Below are 19135 nucleotides of genomic sequence, written 5' to 3'. Positions count from 1 at the left end.
CGCGGGCAATCGTAAACCCCTCCTGGTGCCAGGAGTCAAAATCGACTTGACGTCACACTTTACCTTTACCCCACCCCACTCTTCCCTGTTCTTTTTGTAGAGTTTGTAGCCAGAAATAATCTATCAATTTGCCCAGAACAGACATTAAGCTAACTGGCCTGTAATTTCCTGGATTACCCCTAGATCCCTTTTTGAAAATCGGTGCTACATTGGCTACTTTCCAGTCCTCTGGCACAGAGCCTGATTGTAGGGATAAGTTGTATATTTTTGCAAGGAGGTCGGCAACTTTGCATCTCTATCCAGAAAAGGTTGCAGTTGATGCAGCAGCATAAGCTGGAGAAAAGTGCCACTGAGGTCACTTGGACATCCAGTGAGGTCATTCACTCAATCAAAAACTGTGTTCTACCCAGGTTTGGGAGCTGTGTGTGCTCCCATTTTTTTGTTTGTGTAGAAGCAAGGCAGAAGGAAAACCTGGGTAGCTTTTCCTCCTACCTAGATGCTCAAGTGGACTCTGTAGCTTGGAGTGCCTTTTTTCAGCTTCGGATAATACTTCAGCTGTGACTCTACCTGGATGGAGATAGCTTGGCCACAGTTACCCATGCTCTGGTGACCTTCCGCTTAGATTACTGCACTGCATTATACACGGGGCTGCCTTTGAAAATGGCCCGGAAACTACAGTTGGTCCAAAATACAGCTGCAAGATTATTAACTGTGTCTGGGCATTTTGATCATATCATGCCAGTGCTTCGTCAGTTGCACTGGCTCCCAGTCCATTTCCAGGCCCAATTCAAAGTGCCAGTTTTAACCTTTAAAGCTCTAAACAGCTTGGGATCAGGTTACCTGAGAAAGCATCTTGCCCCATATGTCCCAACCCAGACCCTGAGATTTCTGGAGGCCCTGCTCCAAGCACCTCTGCCAAATGAGGTGAGGCGGATAGTTACTAGGGAGAGGGCCTTTTCAGTGGTGGCACCCCGTCTATGGAGTCGCCTCCCCCAATGAACCTGGATGGCTTTAAGAGGAGTTTGGATCACTTCATGGAGGAGAGGTCTATCAACGGCTACTAGTCGGAGGGCTATAGGCCACCTCCAGCCTCAAAGGCAGGATACCTCTGAGTCCCAGTTGCAGGGGAGTAAGAGCAGGAGAGAGGGCACGCCCTCAATTCCTGCCTGTGGCTTCCAATGGCATCTGGTGGGCCACTGTGCGAAACAAGATGCTGGACTAGATGGGCCTTCTTGGGCCTGATCCAGCAGGGCTGTTCCTATGTTCTTATGTAATGAAGCTCATCTGGAGCTTTCCCAAACAGTAAGCTTTATTGCAGTTTTCCTGTGAGGCTTTACTGTGAGTTTGAAGTTGCCCCAGAGAACTGATGCAAAGAGTGGGTTTTGTTTTCTTTAAATCCCGGATAGAAATCGGACTACACTCTAATGTGTAGTGAAGAACCCAAATTGTGTGGGAAGTACTCCCCGATAGATCTCAGGGACTTTGGGGTAAATTTGGCTGATCTGTGAACACACATCTTCATTCCGGAGGAGATGCAAACTAAAAGCTGGGTGTGAAAAACTTCCTGTTGTCATCACTTTGTTCTTTTAGATACCAGGTGAAGACTTTTCTGTTCACTAGTTTGAATTGTGCTCGATGTTACCAGGGAAAGGGTCTTTTAGTTGAGGTGCCCTGTAGATAGAATGTCCCCTACCATGCCCTTGATAGGCACTGCTGTGTGATAGGCATCACACTTAATGGGCTGTATTATAAGAAAGTTAGGATCTGTTATGTCCCATTGAAATCAATGGGACTTAAATTAGTCTTGACAAACTTGTCTCATTGAAATAAATGGTGCTCCATTAGGATTAACTTTCTTAGGCGCCCACCCAATGACATGGGAGAAACCCTTTTTAAAACATCCATCCTACAATATGGGGTATATTCCTACCCCCTGGCTGTATAAACATGCAAACCACTACACTCCCAGTGATGCCCTTGTTACTGCATTGTTGCTTGCACTTTGGTACACAATAGGGGAGTCCTCACATTCGAGAATCTGGCAGGAGAAGCTTGTTCTGACCCCAGCTTGGAGCTACACATGCTCCCAATATTGGAATCTCTGCAGATTCTCTGCAGGATTATTTTACCTCCAGATAAGATGGAGATACTTACTGTGTGGGGTTGGAACTCGGGGGATGATTTTGATCTGCCTGTTCTGGATGGAGTCACACCTCCCCAGAAGGAACAGGTCTGCAGTCTGGGAGTGCTTCTGGACACAAAACTCTCCCTGGTATCCCAGGTTGAGGCAGTGGCCAGAAGTGCCTTCCATCAGCTTTAGTTGATACGCCAGCTGCATCCATTTCTTGAGATAAATGACCTCAGAACAGTAGTGCATTTGCTGGTCACCTCCAGACTTGACTACTGCAATGTGCTCTATGTGGGGCTGCCTTTGTACGTAGTCTGGAAACTGCAGTTGGTCCAGAATGCAGCAGCCAGGTTGGTCTCTGGGTCATCTCGGAGAGACCATATCACTCCTATTTAAAAGATCTACACTGGCTGTGATAATATTCCGGGCAAAATACAAGGCCTTGCTTATAACCTATAAAGCCCTAAACAACTTAGGCCCTGGGTATTTAAGAGAACCTATTCTTTGCTATGAACCACACTATCCATTGAGATCATCGGGAGAAGTTTGTCTGCACTTGCCACCGGCTTAAGATCTACTGAGCCTGAGCCTCCTGTCTTAAACACCAGACAGGCAGAAGGGTACCTTGCTTGTACATTTTGACCACTTTGTGTGTCTGTAAACTGTCCTGCTTTTTACACTTAGTGTAAAAAATTAGCAAACTAGTAAAAAATTACTTTAAGCTTCTTTAAGAGGTTTTGAGATCATTTTGATCTAATTTTGAAGTCCCTCTCATAGGAAAGTGATGGCAGTGCTACCCAAGAATTCTAAAAGAATGGAGAGAGACCACAGTGTGAAAAATTAACAGCACATAAAACTTGCCCCCACACCCAAGGTGCACCTAAGTAATTTTGGAACCTGGACCTAAAGGCCTTTGGAGGCCCCCCTCTGCAAGTTAAGTACCATTTTTTTTAACATGTAGGTCCTTGGCACAAACCACACCACCCAGGACAGACTAAGGATTATTTGAGGCCTCCTACGGGGTGTGGAGGCCCTGAACTTCAGCCCCGAAGTCCAGGGGTAAGAATGCCTCTGCCCCCCACCCCCGCCCATTTCACCACACTCTTGACTTCTTTTCCTACAATATCATTCCCCATAGCACTTTCCCCCAAGCAACAAAAGACTTTAGCCCCCCCTCATGATGCACATGGACCCCATAAGCCTCTCCATCTCCTTCTTTTCCTGCCCACCTGCCCCGTCCCCAAGTGGGGGCAGGGCGAGAGAGTTTGGCACATCCTGTGACCTCTTTGGTTACACAGCCAGTCCATAAGAACAGCCCTGCTGGATCAGCCCCAAGGCCCATCTAGTCCAGCATCCTGTATCACACAGTGGCCCACCAAAGATGCCTCTGGGAAGCCACCATGGAAGAGGTGAAGGCATACCCTCTCTCTTGCTGTTGCTCCCCTGCATTTGGTATTTAGGGGCATCTTGCCTCCGAGGCTGGAGGGAACCTATTGTCACCAGACTAGTAGGTCCCAGCTCTTGCACTGGATTTTGGGGGAGAAAGGGGTTCCCACTACTCATCCCATCCAGGGACCTGGTGAGTGCAGGGGGTGCATGGGTACTTCTTGGCTTCTCTGGCTGTTGGGGTGGGTATGGCCATGGGGACTATCATGGAGAGCGCCTGCACTTCTGAATTTGCAACTACATCACTGGGAAGGTGATGGGGTTTCAAAACAGGTGTACACACAGGGAAAGCTTCAACAACAGCCCCTCAGTTAAATTTTTTGGCAGAAGATAATATTTTTTTAAACCTGCCCCTTTGGGGTAGCTTTTTATCCACCACGGGGTGGGTGGGGTATCCGCAAACGTTCTCTTGCCCCCCGGCGGCCTCTCACATTACCACCACTGCCCATCTGGACCCTCTTTTTTGGCCAGTTTTGGCCTTGGTAGATGGTCGCAGTGGCCATTTTGGAGGCCACCATGTATGCGCCAATGGCCTCTGTGAGGCCTGGCATGGCCCAGGGCCTTGCAGAGACCATTTGTGCATGCGCAGTGGCCATTTTGTTTTTGGCAGCCACTTTTAAAAAAAAAATATTAAGTAGCCACCACGCATGCGCAAATGGTCTCTGCGAGGCCCTGGACCATGCCAGGCCTTGCAGAGGCCATTTGTGCGTGCATGGCGGCCTCCAAAATGGCCACCGCGATGATCTACCGTGGCCCAAATGGGCCAAAAAAGAGGGTCCGGACGGGCCACAGTGGTGATTTGAAAGGCCGGCAGGGGCAGGGGGAACCTTCGCGGACACACACACACACCCCGCAGCCCACAGAAAGCCTCCTGAAGGGGCTGAAGGTAAAATAAGAAGGCAGATATGGGAATACTAGAACAAGTATTACTGAGTTCAAAAAATCCAGGGTGGGCTAAAAATATCCCACTGGAAGGCGAGGTTTTAGTTGAATAGGGTTTAAAACGAACAGGCAAAAGGGTCCAGGTGTGGCAACTATTTATATTACAAGAGGAAGCTACCCCTTTAAGGAGAGGGTTGTGTCCTACCCAGGGAAGAGAAGGGGAATATTGGAACCTCTTTTTATGAAAGAAAGCTGTCTTGCGCTGGATTTGGACAGAGGGGTATCAATAGAACTTCAGGAGGGGAGGGAGGGTCTGGGATACAAGGAAGAATTAGTCATCATTCCAGCAAATAGGTGTGCTGTCTTTAAAATTCGTGTAGAAATTCTCCTGATAAGGAATGAGTTAGGGACTTAAAATCTGGGCTAAGTGCCAAGATGACAGGAGGAAAACAGACTGTGCAGAAATGGTTGAAGGACCAGATCCCCCACCTAAGTTACCATACCAGATGCAGAGAAAGCAAAGCAAGGGATCATTCTCATATTCCAAGATTATGAGATCATGGAACAGCTGTATTCTTCTCTTTGTAATTTTACACATGTGGCCTGTGTTCAAAAAACATGGATGAGCCACCAATGCCCTCAACAGGGGCCCTCCAGATTAGGGATATGTGAACAGGTTCGGAGGGTTGGCAGTCTGGTGGTTCGGTCCGGCGGTTCGGGGTCGAACTGAACCCCTCCCCCTCCGGTTCCATCCAGACTGGAACTGGACCCCCACACAAGTTAACAATTATATTTTTTAATTTTTTTTTAACCTTCAACCTCTCTAGGAGGCTTCCTGTGGGCCGTAGGGAGGAGGGGTCCATGAAGGTCCCCTCTCTCCCCGCCAGCCTCTTAAATCACTGCCCTGGCCTGTCCGGACCCTCATTTTGGCCCAGTAGATCGTTGCAGTGGCCATTTTGGAGGCCGCCGCACATGCTCTTTTTTACATTTATAACTGACTGTTCCACCAAGAAGCCCAAAGCAGTGTACATGGTTATGTTTATTCCTGCAACAACCCTGTGAGGTAGGTTAGGTGGAGAGAGAAGTGACTGGCCCAGAGTCACCTAGTGAGTTTCATGGCTGAACATGGATTTGAACATGGGTCTCTGCAGTCCTAGTCCAACTGTAACCTAGCATGCAATGCCTAGAAGAAGGCAGCAGGGAGCTTGATTGGACTGTGGGAAGGGACACCTCGGGAGGTGGGAGAAACTGTCATTTGTATAACGGTGTCATTGTTTGTTCCCCTGCTAACTGAGCAAAGAGGCACCTTTTAAAATGTAGTGGATCTCTCTATTTAGCAGGGGGGAGAGCAACTGGCTCTATCCATCTCCAGCACAGCACCCCTCCAGTGGCTGTTGCTTGTGGTTATCTTCTGTTTCTTTTTTAGATTGTGAGCCCTTTGGGGACAGGGAGCATCTATGTAAGCCGCTTTGGGAACTTTTGTTGAAAAGCAGTATATAAATATTCCTCGTGTTTGTTTGTTTACAGTGTACTTCTGGGACCACTTATTTATTTACATCTACATTCTTTTGCCCATAAATTATGTTAAATGCCCCCTGCTTGCTAGATCTCCTTAACTTCTAAGAACCCAGGGCTCCTTACACCAACAGGCAGCACATGGATCCTGCGGGCGGGGGACAGACCTGCTTCCAGGGCTGACCCTTTCCCTACCCCTCCAGCAAAGATGCCCCTCAACTGGAGGCTGGGAGAGAGAGAAGCCAATGAGGAGGTCTGTTTTTCTGCCCAGGCAACAGATGCTTGAGGCTCCCAGAATGCCCTTTTCCTATTGGCTAAACACTCCGCTCTAGCCAGACCAATCCCAGCTGTTGCTCCAGATTGGGGCGGAGCGGTTTTCAGGAGTACCACCTGCTGCTGCCCTTCTGCTTGGGGCTGCTCTGGAGGAAGACTTTGGGTTAGGGGGGCGAACCTCAGTGCCCCCCAAGTGCTGGGGAGGCAAAAGCCAGGAGCAAAGGCGTGCGGCGAAACCCCGCTTTGCAGAAGCCTGGAAGCTTGCGCTGAACTGCCCCTCCCTTTGCAGGACGAGACTGGAGGACTCTGGAGAAGTCAAGGCGAGGGTTAAAGGGAGCGTGGCGATTCCTAGAGAGGCCGTTGAAGGGCTGTGCAGGGGATCAGTAGTAGCTTCATCTCGCCTCAGGTCTCCCCCCACGCAGCGCCCCAGAGCCTTTGCTTTGCCTGCCTGCAGCATCACCCGCGCCCCAGGACCCTGGTGAGTGCAAAGTGCATGTGGGGTGCAGCAGGGAAAGACAGACGGGGATAAATGCCCAGGGCTCCAGTGTGTGTGTGGTGGGGGAGCGGGATCCCCCATCACACTGGAGATCTTTTGTTTTGTAAAGGTAAAGGTGTGTCATCGAGTCGGTGTCAACTCCTGGTGACCACAGAACCCTGTGGTTGTCTTTGGTAGAATACAGGAGGGGGGTTTCCATTGCCATCTCCTGTGCAGTATGATATCATGCCTTTTAGCACCTTCCTATATTCCAGGACTGCACCGAGGTGATTTTCGAGCCTGGACCTAATAGCCTTTGGAGGCGCACCCCCCCCCCCCGTTAACCTTCATCGCCTAAAGGCCTTGAGCCCAGGCCACCCCAGCTGTATTAAGCATCATTATCATACACCTACACCATGACAACAACAATTTATATACTGCTTTTCAACAAATGACACATTATTTTTCAACACATGAATTCTTGATGACATAAATAGCAACTGAATAGAGAACTTTAGGAATACAGAATCAGTTACACATGCTTGCTTGGACCCACACAGGGGTTCCTTCAGTTGTGTTCCCTCAGTTGTATTTCCTCCAGGGTCAGTTTAGTTTGAAACCAAGGGGAAAATATTTCAGAATCCTAGAGGGACTCTTTCTCTACTGCAGCTGCTCTACTAGTCAGGCAAACAGGCTGCTATCCACCCAGTAGAGTGAGCCCCAAATTACATAAAAAATATGTGAGTACGCGCGCACGCGGATGCCTTAGAGGGAACACTGGTGGTGAAATCCACACCAGTTTGTGAGGAGCTCCAAACGGATCTCTCCAAACTGGGGAAGTGGGCAGTAAAATGGCAAATGTGGTTCAGTGTTAGCAAGTGCAAAGTGATGCATATTGGGGCCATAAAATGCAACTTCACATATACACTGATGGGGTCTGAGCTGTTGGTGACTGACCAGAGTGCTTTACAGATTACCCACTCAACAGCGGTAGCTCATAGAGTACTGTGCACAGTTCTGGTCACCAGACCTCAGAAAGGGAATTATAGAACTGGAGAAAGTGTAGAAGAGAGCAACCAAGATAATCAGTGGCCTAGAGCACCTTCCAACCATATGAGGTTAGGCTACAACACCTGGGGCTTTTTAGTTTAGAAGAAAAGAAAAGACAACTGAGGGGAGACATGATAGAGGTTTATTAAATCATGCATAGTATGGAGCTGACAGAGATAAATTCTTCTCCCTCTGTCATAAGACTAGAACCAGAGGTCATCCCATGAAACTGATTGCAAAGAAATTTAGGACTGACAAAAGGAAGTACTTATTTTAAAAAATGCATAATTAATCTATGGAATTCTCTGCACAAGATGTGATGACAGCCAACAGCTTGGATGGCTTTAAGAAGGGTTTAAACATTCGTGGAGGACAGGTCTATCAATGGCTACTAGTCGGAGGGCTATAGGCCACCTCCAGCTTCAGAGAGAAGATGCCTCTAAATACCAGTTGTAGGGGAGCAACAGCAGGAGAGAGGGCATGCCCACACCTCTTGCCTGTGAGCTTCCCAGGGGCATCTGGTGGGCCACTATGTAAAACAGGATGCTGGACTAGATAAGCCTTGGGCCTGATCCAGCAGGGCTGTTCTTATGAATGGGTCTCATTGGGCAGATCCGAGCATTCAGTCCAAAAATATGTTTCCAAAGTGGTAGGAAAAGAGAAATGAGTCCACAGCCGTGTCCAGCACTGTAGGGGGTGGGGGCAGGAGGAGGAGGACATAATTCAATGGACAGTGAGTCTTCTGCGGGGAGCTATCTGGGGGGAGATGTTTTTCTTGATTGCATTTTAAGGTGTAGTTCTCAGTCTCTCAGGGCATTCCTTGTGTCTCAGGACCCTGTTTACTCCAAACTAGAAATCTGCTTAATTAAGAACTCAAAGATTCAGGTTGTATGCTTTGCCTTCCCAGGTTCAAGTTACAAAACTCCAGTATTTTGTCCAAATGGATTCTTATTTCTCTCCTGGCACCAAATGCTTCTTTCTACACTAGTGTCATCCAAGGTCAAAGCTGGACTCCAAAAATTGAGGGCAGTCTGTATTACAACAGATTGAAGTAGGGCACACTGTGGGACCAGCAAAGGAGAGACCCAGAGTCAGCGTGGTGTAGTGGTTAGAGTACTGGACTAGGACCGGGGAGACCTGAATTCAAATCCGCATTCAGCCATGAAACTAGCTGGGTGACTCTGGGCCAGTCACTTCTCTCTCAGCCTAACCTACTTCACAGGGTTGTTGTGAAAGACAAACTCAAGTATGTAGTACACCGCTCTGGGCTCCTTGGAGGAAGAACGGGATATAAATGTTAATAATAATAATAATAACAACAACAACAACAACAACAACAACTAGAATCACCCTTTCTTATTTCTAAAACTCTTTGTAACCCTGCAAATGGAATGGTGTGTTGGCTTCACAGAACATAACAGCCCTATCTGTCTAGGCAGTCCCTGTGTTTGTTTGTTTGTTTGTTTGTTTGTTTATCATCTTTTTATACCATCCAAAACTTATGTCTCTGGGCAATTTACAACAAAAACAAAAAGTTAAAACATTAGTTAAAACAAATAAATGACAAATTAAAACATTGGTTAAAATAAATGACAACAAAAAGTTGAAACATTATAAGAATTTAAAACCTTAAAACAATATTTTAAAATGAAGTTAAAACTATTAAAATGTTTTTTAATTAAAAGCCTGGGTGAAGAAATGTGTCTTTAAAGATTTTTTTAAAATTGTCAGGGAAACAAACAGAAGAGCAGAGAAATCTCTCCATATTCCTGGACACTGCCTTGGAGTACAGAGTAAAGGTGGGAGAGGAACATTTGGCCGGCCCTGGTGCAAGAAGAGGCCCTCTTGTTATCCAGACTGGGAACAGAGAGGAATTCTGGGAAAGAACCATGCAGAAGATGCTGACTGAAGACAGTACCAGTCCAGATGTACAGTGCCAGCACTTCAGACAGTTCCACTACCAAGAGGTTGAGGGGCCCAGAAAAATGTGCAGCCAACTCCATGCCCTTTGCCGTCAGTGGCTGAAGCCAGACACACACACAAAGAATCAGATCTTGGACCTGGTGATCCTGGAGCAGTTCCTGACCATCCTGCCCCCAGAGATGGAGCGCTGGGTCAGGGAATGCGGAGCGGAGACCAGTTCCCAGGCGGTGGCCCTGGCAGAAGGTTTCCTCCTGAGCCAGACAGAGGAGAAGCAGGGAGAGCTGCAGGTGAGAGCGTCTCTTTCATGCTGATAGCGCCAAGAAGCTGAACATGTGAAAATGGCTATCCCAGAAATCCTAGCTGGTAGCCCATTTAGGTCAGGGTGGGAAGATTCCAGAGACCGTTTCCCCATGCTCATTTCTTTTGTCTGCACTATAGCTTGATGATACTTTTGAAATATTGATATCCCGCCTTTTGGATTAAAAATCCACAGAGTATCTGACAACATGTATTAAAATGGTATAAACTGAATAAAAATACACAAGCAGCAGCCACAGCTAACTGAGCCACAAGACCTATTGCCATCATCACCCTGGATTTTCAGCTTTGTTTCCTCCCAAAGTCCTCTGGAATAAAGTTGCCTCTGCCTTGTGCTTAAAAGCCCATAGAGATGAAGCAGAGGCATCTCCCTGGGCCTGGGCTTCCACTGAAGAGCCACAACTAAGTAGGCCCTGTCCTGGGTGCCTTAGGCCAGTGATTCCCAACCAGGGGTACATGAACTCCTGGGAATACTTTTTAGGTTTGTCAGAGCCCTCCCACCTCCCTGACTAATGGTTAGGATGCTGCCTGATCGGAGTGGTTCATTGCTGCCTGATCAGAGAATGTGGCTATTACAGGTACTGCCTTGCATGCAGATTAAGTTACTCACAAGTACTGTTATTGAATGATTGGGACAAGTTTACTTGTCCTATTAATTTTGCTGGGAGTAGTCATGAGTAACTTTAATCTGGATGTAAGGCAGTGACTGTAATGGACTGTCTCATAACGGTGTGGTGTAGTGGTTAGAGTGCTGGACTAGGACCGGGGAGACCCGAGTTCAAATCCCCATTCAGCTATGAGACTTGCTGGGTAACTCTGGGCCAGTCACTTCTCTCTCAGCCTAACCTGCTTCACAGGGTTGTTGTGAGGAGAAACTTAAGTGTGTAGTACACTGCTCTGGGCTCCTTGGAGGAAGAGTGGGATATAAAATGTAATAAATAAATAAATAACAGTAACATATACATTGGTGTGTTTATACATGCACACACCCTGAAAATTTGTATGAAGGGAAAAAAATTCTATGAGGTAAATAGAAATTACCTCATAATTTCTAGGAGGTAAAGTTAATAAACTTGAAGTGAAGGTTTCAGACAGAAGGGGTACACAGGTTGAAACCCTCTGCCTTAAACAATGAGAGAACATGGTCAGTGTTCCCTCTAACAGGGATTCCCAGACATTGTTGACTACAACTCCCAGCACCCCCCAACTGCAATAGCCTTTGCTTGGGGATTATAGGAGTTGTAGTCAACAACATCTGGGAATCCCTGTTAGAGAGAACCTTGAACATGGTACAGTATGCCCAAGGAAGATCTTGCTGCCTAAGTGGGTTGATGTGGGAGAAAGCAGTCCTAGGTGTCAGCCATTCCTAATACCTCTCTCTCTCTCTCTCTCTCTCTCTCTCTCTCTCTCTCTCTCTCTCTCCCCCCTTTCAGGGCCAGAAGTTGACAAAAATGGAACATGGTTTCTCCAAGGCAGACAAGGCCCCATCACCGCCCAGAAAGAGGCCAGTGCTGAGATGGATCGTGCAAGAGGGTGACGGAGGGGTCAGCTCACTGGGTAAGCAGTAACCTGGCATATTGTTTTAGGCATAAGGATAGTGTGTCGGGTCAGAGGGGCTGAGGAGGATTAACAGGACATATTTTAAGTTGGTCTCTTTCTCTTAAATAAACCTGAAATCTGGGGGTTGCTCTTACACTCTCGTTGAGACTTTGTGTGTGGAAACACATTACAGCAGCAGGTGAAGATGCTTTTATTCTCCCTGTCCTTTAATACAGTCTGATTTGCATTCACAGTTTTGCCATATTTGGGGGCGATTCACGCAATAGCCCCGGGAGGGTGTGGGGGTAAGGCTGCTTTCACCTTACCTTCCCCCCAGACAACCAAGCAGGTCCCCTTCGGCACATCTCCGAAGGGCGCCCACATGGGCCGCCCTGCTCCATGCAGCTCCATGAAGCACAGAGCAGGGCGGAGGGATCCAGGACCGAAACTTCTTGTTCTGACCTCTGGACATTCCTCAGCACATGCACTGCATTGGGGATTCCCCCCTCAGACGAGCGCTCTATGTGCCTGCCTCTGTGACTCCTCGGACTGCACGAGGAGGACAGCCCAAGGAGTCACACGACAGCCAGTAGCCGGTTTAAGGGTGCGAGAGCACCCTTAACCTCGTCTAAAAGCTGGGTTCGTTAAGGTGGTTAGGCAGGTGGGGAGTGGAGGGATCTGCAAGGCAACCCAGGCAGGGTTAGGTTGGTCGTGAGAATGGCCTCCTAGTGTTGGTTAAAGTGTGGTGCTGGCCTTCCTGGGTGTGTTTGACTGAAAAGCAGGATCAAAAATACTTCATAAAATTATCCCAAGGCGGTTTAGAACATAACAGCCCTTCTGGATCAGGCACAAGGCCCATCTAGTCCAGCATCCTGTTTCACACAGTGGCCCACCAGATGCCTCTGAGAAGCCCACAGGCAAGAGGTATGTGCATGCCCTCTCTCCTGCTGTTGCTCCCCTGCAACTGGGATTGAGAGGCATCGTGCCTCAGAGGCTGGAGGTGGCCCACAGCCACCGGACTAGTAACCACTGATACACCTGTCCTCCATGACTTTGCCTAAGCGCCTTTTAAAGCCATCCATGATAGTGGCCATCATCACATCCCATGGCAGAGAATTCCATAGATTAATTATGCATTGTGTGAAAAAGTACTTTGTCTTGTTGGTGCTAAATTTCCTGGCATTTACTTTCATGGGATTACAAAAGTTAATACAATACAATTCCATACAATCATATTAAAATATTAAAATCAATTAAAAACATAAAAACAGCAAAAGCAACAGCGACAAAAACAGAGCAGCCGGAAAGGAGAGACTGGCAACCCCTAAGGGGTAAAAGCGTGAACAAATCAAAGCGTTTTCAGATGTTTTTTAAAAGCAGCCACAGACACCAGAGAATGGACACCCACCTAGAGAGCATTCCAGATCCTTGAGGCAACAACAGAGAAGGACCTGTGTATGACAGCCGAGCCTCCCTTATTGTTGACCCCCTCTGATGGGCTTGAAAGGTGATAACCAGCACCTGGTTTAAAATGATCAGACATCTGTTTTGTCTCCTTCACAGGTTATGAAGTCACAATGTCTCCTCATTCCAGGCCTTCTCCTCTTTCTGGAGTAGTGGAGTCATCCTCTGTGCAACTGGATGAGGTAGGAGAGGGACCATGCAGAACAAGAGCAGGGCATAGCTTGGGGGCCTCTATCCCCTGAGCATCTACTGTCAACCGGCCCATTCAGAATGCTTTTAGGGACACTTTGAGCCCTGCAGGAGAACTCCCAGCCACCATGTCATTGCTGCCTTCTAGAATTGCCATATTGGCTCTCAGGAGAAAAAAAATTCCTCCTTCTTTCAGGGCACAGTGACCTTGGAGGAAGTGGCTTTCAGTTTCTCAGAGGAGGAGTGGGCTCTATTGGATCCAGACGAAAGGGCTCTGCACAGAGAAGTCATGGAGGAAACCTGTGGGCATCTGGCCTCACTGGGTAAGGCTCCTCCTTCCCTTTGCTGCTATTCTTGGTCTGCATCAGTGAACTGGAGTGCTCCCGTTGATGACATCGGTGGGTCTTCCATGTGTTTTGGGCGGGCGGGCAGGGTGGTCCTTTTTGAAATAGGAATAGCTGCCTCCCCTGGAACCTTTTGAGTGTTTCTGTCAAACCCTTTTAAGACTAAAATGTCCCCACTTCCTGTGAGATTTCTTAGCCTATCCTGGATTTATTGGATTCAGGAACATTTGTTCTTGTATTCCTACATTTCCATTGCACTGGATCACCAAGGTTCGTTGTATTATAAGAATGATCACTAAGGTCCATGTATTATAAGAATGCTATCTTTAGGAGGTGTCTCAAAGGGCTTCCTCTCCCCTCCTGTTCCTTGCTCTAATTCACTTGTTCAGCAGCCCAAATTAGCAGTCCCAACTTAGCCATGAACTCAGGGATAGAATTCCTGCCCCTTTTGACAGCAGAGAGATCTGTCAGGAGAAACAGATGGGGAATATCTGGTAGGGACTCAGCTTACTGTGAAAGCCAAAGATTATAGAGATGGATCATTTGTATCCAACCAACAGGGGCTAGAAAGTCTTTGTAATATGTTTCAAAGAGCTTAACAGGAGATAAAGTTGCCATTGATCTACATTGCTCAGTTTTTTCTACTCTGACCAGCAGTGAGTCTCCAACGTGTGATGCAGAGGTCTTCCTGGCCTTATTTGAGGTCCTCCATCTGGAGATTGAATTTGGGCCCTTATGTTCTCTCCTCTCTTGGAGAGGAGAGCTGGTCTTGTGGTAGCAAGCATGACTTGTCCCCTTAGCTAAGCAGGGTCTGCCCTGGTTGCATATGAAAGGGAGACTTGATGTATGAGCACTGTGAGATATTCCCCTTAGGGGATGGGGCCGCTCTGGGAAGAGCAAGAAGGTTCCAAGTTCCTTCTTTGACATCTCCAAGATAGGGCTGAGAGAGATTCCTGCCTGCAACCTTGAAGAAACTACTGCCAGTCTGTTTAGTTGATATTGAGCTAGATGGACCTATGGTCTGACTCCATATATGGCAGCTTCCTATGTTCTCGTACTTGTGGAGCACCCAAAAATCAATTACGCAATATCTCCTACACCCTGCTGCTAGTTAGAGGCCATTAACAGGAGCTGCTTAATACATGGCCGGGTCTGCTTTCCCTGAAGAGTTTTGTTTTCTTTTATTCAAAATTTAGCAGACTTAGTTTATTCTGTCACCTGAAGCCCTATTTCTCCCTCATTGGCAGACTTGCTTTATTACTGCAGGTAAAGAAGGGGAGAGTGAGAAAGAGGGAGAACCGCAGAGAAGGAAAACGGAAGCAAAATATCTGTGGGTGAAGAAATCTGCTGCTCCTGAGTGCTCTGAATTCCATGAGATTCCAGTCCAAAGAGTGGATGGCAAAGGAAAAGGAAAAAATGAATACCCTCAATATGCAAACGACTTAACCAGTAAATCAAGCCTTAACATACATCACAGAGTGAATATAGGTGAGAAAAAATATGAATGCTCAGAGTGTGGAAAGAACTTCCGCAAGACCTCGGACCTTACTTGCCATCAAAGAATCCACACAGGGGAGAAACCCTATCTGTGCTCGGTGTGTGGGAAAAGCTTCAGCCGGAACTCAAACCTTACTCGTCATCAAAGAGTCCACACAGGTGTGACACCATACCAATGCTCGGTGTGTGGAAAAAGCTTCAGCAAGAACTCGTATCTTATTTCCCATCAAAAAACCCACACAGGGGAGAAACCATATCGGTGCTTGGAGTATGGAAAGAGCTTCAACCAGACCTCAAATCTTACTTCCTATCAAAGCATCCACACAGGGACAACACCATATCAGTGCTCGGTGTGTGGAAAAAGCTTCAGCAAGAACAAATACCTTACTTCCCATCAAAAAATTCACACAGGGCGGAAACGATATCAATGCTCATTATGTGGAAAGAGCTTCAGTGAGAAAAAATATCTTCGTTACCATCTAAGAATTCACACAGGGGAGAAACCATATCAGTGCTCAGTGTGTGGAAAAAGCTTCAGCCAGAACTCAAACCTTACATCCCATAAAAGAATTCACACAGGAGAGAAACCGTATCAGTGTTCAGTGTGTCAAAAGACCTTCGGCCATGCCTCATACCTTATTTACCATCAAAGAATGCACTCAGGGGAGAAACCATATCAGTGCTTGGTGTGTGGGAAATGTTTCAGTCAGACCTCAGTGCTTACTTGCCATCAAAGAATCCACACAGGGGAGAAACCGTATAAGTGTTCGGTGTGTGGAAAGTGCTTCTGCCAGAGTTCTGCCCTTAGTTACCATCAAAGAATCCACACAGGGGAGAAACCATATCCATGTGCAGTGTGTGGAAAGAGCTTCAGGTCCAGTTCAAGCTTAAGTCAACATGAAAGGATCCACACACAGAAGAGTACATATAGATACTTGGAGACAGTCAGCCCCTTGGGCAGTGGATTGTCCATTCTCTTACAACAATAAAGGTCCTTCCTACCTATAAATGAATGTAGGAAATCTACCTGGGAGAGCATTCCAAGTCATGTGTGGGACTTATATCTGTCATGGCTGTAGAAAAGGGATGGACAAGCCCTTGGTTTGACTTAGTGGACATTTTCTCTTTATAAACATGTCTTTCACCATCTGCCAATGCATAACCAGAATGCACGGGTGGTTATATTTCTCTGGAAGGATAAGCAAGTCCCTGACTTTGCAGACTCATAAGTAGAGACTCATAAGCATTGATGCTTTTGAACTTTGGTGCTGGAGAAGACTTTTGACGATACGATGGACAGCTAGGAAAACAAACAAATGGATCACAGAACAAATCAATCCATAATTTCCACTCAAGGCACAAATGACCAGGCTCAAACTATCCTACTTCGGACACATTATACGAAGACCCAGCTCCCTTGAGAAGTCCATAATGCTGGGGAAAGCTGAAGGAAAGAGAAGAAGAGGATGACCAGGAGCAAGGTGGATAGACTTGATTACAACAACAATGAATGCACCACTGAGAGACCTTAAAGGCCAAGTTGAAGACAGATCATCCGGGAGAGAATCTATCTATGTGGTCACTAAGAGTCGACACCGACTTGATGGAACTTAATCAATCAATCAAGTAGAGGGACTCTTCGGTCAATGGCATGGATGCAACAGATTGTTATGAATATTGAGAATAAAGTCATTCTTTCAGTAATTTGATTCAGTCCTGGTCTGGAAAAAGATGACCTTAACCTTTTCATGATAAACTTCATGTGTGTGTTTTTCAGGATGCTTTTCTGATGTAGTTCAATGCCTAGTGTTCTTTGTCCCTTTTAACATATAGGTTTGGATAAGGAATAAATATCTGCATGAAAGGGTTAGTAATATATCTGAGCTACAAAAACAAGAAGCAGCATCAAATAAGTTATACATGACAGTGATTTTCTGTTAGGATTGGAAGGCTGATGTATTTCTTTAAATTACGATTTCTGAATAGTCATGAGGGATTTTAGGATTTAAAAGGGAAAAGATTCACACGGATATCAGGTTACTTTTTAGTACCTCTCTTGCAACTTATAAGTCCTTGAAATTGTTTTTCATGCAATGCCCTTTGCAATCAATTCCATTCTGATGCCTTGCTTTATCTATGTGCTATGTCTATATAAATATACTTTACTAGAAGCTAGATTATTAAACTAAAATTTTTGTAGAAGCCTTTTCTCTCAAATTCTTATGTATTTTTATTTCTCAATACAATAACCTACTGCACACAAATCCACCTAGAGATGTATTCTCTAGCATTCAAACTTTGCACACCCTGTAATCGGAATACTGAGGTGTGAAAAGTCTTCTCATTAGAAGCAACCTACAGCAAGAGCAGCTGCTGCAATGTGCTGAGATAGACCTGATTGGGATCTAGAGGCCACTGAGATTGTGCTGTAGGAAAACCGGAAGCTGGCTTATATAGTCAGACCATTTGTTCATCTATAAAGGTAAAGTGTGCCATCAATTTGATTTTGATTCCGGGTGCCCACAAAGCCCTGTGGTTTTCTTTGGCAGAATACAGGAGGGGTTTACCATTGCCTCCTCCCACACAGTATGAGATGATGCCTTTCAGCATCTTCCCATATCGCTGCTGCCCGATATAGTACCAGCGGGGATTCGAACCGGCAACCTTCTGCTTGTTAGTCAAGCATTTCCCCACTGTGCCACTTAAGGTGAGTTCAGCTAAAGGCTCGGTATATTGAACATTGGTTCATCTATAGGCTTGGTATATGGTCTATGCCAGGCCTACACAACATAATCTGGATCCAGACCATGGGGACTTTTTTCCTGGCCCTCAAGTAGAAATATCTCCTAGCAACATGAATATTTAATTTTAATGTAATCACTGAAAATTGACCTCAGCTTCTACACACCAAGTCATAGTTGGTTCTGACCCTTGGGGAATATGAGTTGTGCATTCCTGGTCTATACTGACTGGCAGCATATTTCCAAGGTTTCAGGCCAGAATACGAATATGATGAATATTTATGAACTGCTTAGCAACACAAGTTCCCAAAGTGGTTTACATTGATATAAATCAATAAAGAAAATGGCTCCCTGTCCCCAAAGGGCTCACAATCTAAACAAGAAACATAAGAGAGACACCAGCAACAGCCACTGGAGGGATGCTGTGCTGGGGATGGATTGGGCCAGTTGCTCTCCCCCTGCTAAATATAAAAGAATCCCCACTTTTAAAAGGTGCCCTTTTGCTTAGTTTGCAGGGGTTAGTCTTTGCAAGCCCTACGTGGAGATGCCAGGGTTTGAACCTGGGACCTTCTGCATGCAAGCAGATGTTCTGTGGCTCCACGCCCAAAGGGGAATATCTTGCAGTTGACAGTGCTCACATATAGTCACCCATCTAAATGCAAACCAGGCAAGCCCTGCTTAGCAAAGGGAACCATTCTTACTGCAAGACAGGCTGTCCATCTTTTGTAGTGTGTAGAATGCTGGAACCAAGATGGGGGAGGGGCAGGTTTACATTTGACACAGCTAGGAACCTCTTCTCCCCCCTCAATCTCTGGGAATTTTTAAAAAGCCACTGAAGACACCTTTATTCACCTAGGCTTTTCATCAGATTTATAGTTTTAAATAATTTTAATACTGGGTTTTATATGTTTTTAATCTTTTAAAGGATTTTAATTGTAAACTGCCCAGAGATGCAAGTTTTGGGCGGTATAGAAATATTCTAAATAAATAAAATAGAGGAGGGACCGTGAGGCCCCCTGCATCTTTCCGCTTCACCTGACTTGGAGGGTTGTGAGCATCGAATGGAATGGAAAATTCATTTCTCCCTTTTCGAGTTGCTTGGGTGGCATGAAAATGCTATCTCGCATGTAACATTTCACTCAGGCTCTTTCCTTCACCTTCTAGGACACTTAAGGATTTAGAACAGGCCTGCACAACCCCCAGGTATGATGACTCTCCTGCAGCAACGGCAGGACCTATGATGAAGAGCTTTTGGCTTGTCCCACGGACGAGCAGCAGCGACTCATCTGAGAGCTTGAAACCAGATGAGATGCGTTTGGCAGCGATGGACCAGCAAGCACGGGAGCCAGTT

General features: G+C 46.4%; 1 pseudogene; it reads left to right on the top strand.

Annotated features, from left to right (window-relative positions):
- The window catches only part of LOC128343843 (zinc finger protein 197-like), a 46667-nt pseudogene that overhangs the window by 12619 nt on the left and 14913 nt on the right, over positions 1-19135 (top strand).

Source organism: Hemicordylus capensis, chromosome 2 (genome assembly GCF_027244095.1).
Source record: "Hemicordylus capensis ecotype Gifberg chromosome 2, rHemCap1.1.pri, whole genome shotgun sequence".
Taxonomy (NCBI): Eukaryota; Metazoa; Chordata; class Lepidosauria; order Squamata; family Cordylidae; genus Hemicordylus; species Hemicordylus capensis.
Note: the sequence above shows the minus strand (reverse complement) of the source record. Positions and strands in the feature narration are given on the sequence as shown.